Source organism: Cephus cinctus, unplaced genomic scaffold (assembly GCF_000341935.2).
Source record: "Cephus cinctus unplaced genomic scaffold, Ccin1 Ccin1_scaffold0228, whole genome shotgun sequence".
Classification (NCBI taxonomy): Eukaryota; Metazoa; Arthropoda; class Insecta; order Hymenoptera; family Cephidae; genus Cephus; species Cephus cinctus.
The window spans coordinates 584,212-587,890 of NW_014332944.1; positions in this window are offsets into that span (position 1 = coordinate 584,212).

Here is a 3,679-nt window from a genome sequence, read left to right on the forward strand (position 1 = left end):
AAAAAAAAAAAAAAAAAAAAAAGAAAAAAAGAAAAACCGTCATTCGCGTTCGACGCCGATGCCAATCAACCAGGGCACCATTCGTAATAGGTAGTGATAATATTGATATAGATAAAGTACAAGGCGAATATACAAAAAAAAAACACAGAGAACATACACACGTACCTACACAAAAAAAATTAAGGAGAGCCACAAAACGACTCCACGTACACAGTTAGAAAAAAAAAGCGAATATATTCGTAAAATTTTACTTGTAGCAAGATGAAAAAGAAAAACAGTTATAATTTTAAAACAATTTTAATGGCCGTAAAATTCCGCGTCTCGAATGTATTTTCTTTGGGAATCGTTAAAGCCGCGAAAACCCTATTGCAATAAAATAATACGACTGTGAGGGATCCAGCATATATAGTGAAGTTTAAAAAAGAAAACGTTACGTGGAAACAAAGTTAATTGTACATTCGACTAAAGCTTAGTTCATTGTGTTTGCGTTATATTTTCACAGAGCGTTCAGTATCTTTATAAATAATGACGTTTGGCGCGCAGTCCGCTAGAGGCGCTGTGGTGCCCAGTTAGATTTACAGATTGTTAATAAAATTAAGAGCCATCCTTTAAGATAAAGAAGAATAAATACGTAAAAGTATCGCGAGTATAATTGCGAGAGGCAAAAAAGAAGAAACTATTTTCAGCAATTAGAATTGTTAGGTGATAAATATTTCGAGGTTGTACCCACAACTAGCAGGTACCATAGATAACAGCAAAAGCCAGAACCGACAACCACACGACAACAAAGATTATGCATATTAAGAGTGGATGGAAACTATAGTGTTTAAAAGAAAAATAAAATTTAATCTCTTCTCGCTGTCGAGTAATACAGACACTCTTTGACGTCCAATACTACTATTGTAACGAGATGGTGATTGCAATTTATTTATTTAGAAAAAAGAGAGAGAATAATTAAATGAGATACAACAATAGCCACGAGATGCCTTCGACGCAGCATATTTTTCAGGTGCCCTGGTCTGACGCGTTCTTAATTATTTATCATCATCGAAATGAGAAAATCGAACATTACTTTTATCTCAAGAGCCGAATGAAACTGAAAAAAAAAAGAACCGTGATGACTTTTTGCGCGCTTTGAAGACTTACGTGTTAATACATAAGACATACTGAAATCCAAGATGCGTGGAACAACAGGCGAGTCGAATAGAAAAATCTTAACGCTTGATTAATGAGATGTTTTAAACAAAAACTATAAACAATACCAATGCATGGAGCAGATCGAGCGTGCTATTATAAATTTATAAAAACATAATCGTTTTGCAAAGCGAGACGAGGAGATAGTTGATGATTAAAAGAGAAAGATGAAGAAATGGATGTCGTCGTACAAGAAAGAAAGATGAAAATAATTTAACGGCAGATCACATAAATTACGGTATAAAATTATAGCATTACGCTGGTGTACACTGTAAATATTTAATAACAAAAAAATGGCTAAGTGTTATTAACGGCAAGCGGTTTTATTAGGTCGTTCAATTCTGTTAGTTGATATTATTAAGTACGTTTCTCTTGCGTTCGTTACAAGGAGGAATTAGTGAGAGAGGAGAAGAAGGATAAGACAAATGATTAAGGATCTCTATGTAGGGTGTGTATTCTGAGCGTGTGAATTTTTTTTGCGCCTCCATATTCGTATTAGTCCTGTGTGCATGAGGTTATAGAAAGGAAAAAGCGTTCTTTGCGCATGCGCTGTCCTCCTCGCCTACCAACTGTCACTATTTTATCGTTACTGTCAACCACTGTCATTTGTTTATCATCGACCATCGCTACTCTACTTGTCCACTATTAATTTTACTGTAGCACCAATAACAGTTAGTTTATAACTTTCCGTTTTTACCCAGGATTAATGGAAAAACCATGATAGATCTCTCTTAGCTAATTCTGCGTAATTATTAATTTAGTTAGCAACCTAAGGCCCTTATCTCGGATTAGGAGATTCAACTTTTTTTTTTTTCTTTTCCTCCACCATCCACTGTCTGCTCCCTTCCGCTTCGAAGACATTCGAGAAATCTATCCGATCGTTAATTATTACATATATTTATGTACATTGAAAAATGCTGTCAACTTTATATCAATTTTTGGTGTCAATCCTATTTTTATATTTTACGCCCTTTTCTAGCGTCCATTATTTCTTTATACATAGTACTTTTTATTGTAACTTTTTTTTCTCTGTCTGTTTATCCTGAAGTCGCGACTGTCGGATGAATGTTCGCCTTAAGAAGTGCGGAAAGTGAAATCATTAACGAGCCAGTAAGCACGACTTGAATATAATTTTTTTAATTACCCCGTTTTTCCGCTCTATCGCTTCCACGAAAATTTTTCATTTTTGACTTTTCTTTAGTTTCGTATCTAACCACTCGCCTTCTTTCACCGCTCCTTTTCCAACCGCCCCAAATCTCTTTTGTACAGAAATTTAGATGAATTGAATTATTTAGCTGGATTTAACGTAGCTTTAAGTAGACGTCCTTTACGATTGTCAACGTTCAAAAATGTGTTAACAGCTGTAGCAATGATTGTCACAAGGACACGCGAGCTCATCGACCATTATTATTGCCGTTAATTATTTCCAATTAACATTGTGAAAAATATTCCATGAGAATCAGTGCATGATTACGAGGTCCAATGATATGGTTGATATGCACGTATGATCCGTGATACGAATGATTATTTAAATTGTTTACTCGCAAATTATGTGAGTAAGTATTAACGAAAGGCGTAGAGGTTTAAGCGAAAATCAATGATACGATGGAATAATAAACAGGCAAAGTGATAAGTGAATGGACATATTTTATCGTAGGCTTGTGATTGAATTAATTTGAAGGATTATTATTATTATTATTATTATTATCGAACGATCCAAGAAAACGATGTATAAAGAGAACTATTGCTTTCCACGTGCAGAATATACTATTGTAATTATGTCGTTAATAAATTGTTTTTTATTTTATATTCTTGATCTTCAGTTATCCTAAATATATATAATAATTCGAATGAAGATTTTCTATTTGTTTCCTCGTCTAGTTCCTTATTCCTGCACTGTTGTATTTTCCTACTTTATGAATTTCTCCGTTTTTCTTTCTTTCATATATTTTTTATATGAATTGAATTGAAATTGTAAAATGTCGAAAATAAATTACGCTCAAATTGAAATATTAATAAATGATGTGTTTGAAATATTAAAATAATTAATCAAATCAATAAAATTAGATAATATCACTCAGAAATCAGAAATCCTGTCCAGGATATTCAGAAATACTGTAAGTTGCTGAAAATGGTGTGCCCGCATATTCACCTCGAAGAACTCTGGGAGTGGGAGAAGCCGGGCAGTGGGGAGCGCTCGAGGCAGTGCCCGGAGTCGGAGCGCTCATTCTTCCTCGAGCCGGTCTCCTATACTGGTCTCTTGGAAATACCTCTCTTATTCTTTCCCAACGTTATTATTTTTCTACATTTATTTCTTCCTTACTTCCTTATTTCTTTATCTTTCATTCTTTACTTTCTTATTTATCTCTTTCCTCATTTCTTCTCTACTTTTATAACTCTGTTCCTTACTTTTCTACTTTTTAACTTCTTTATTTCTATCTTCCTTTCTGATTTCTCGATTCACTCTGTTCCCTCTCACTTTCTA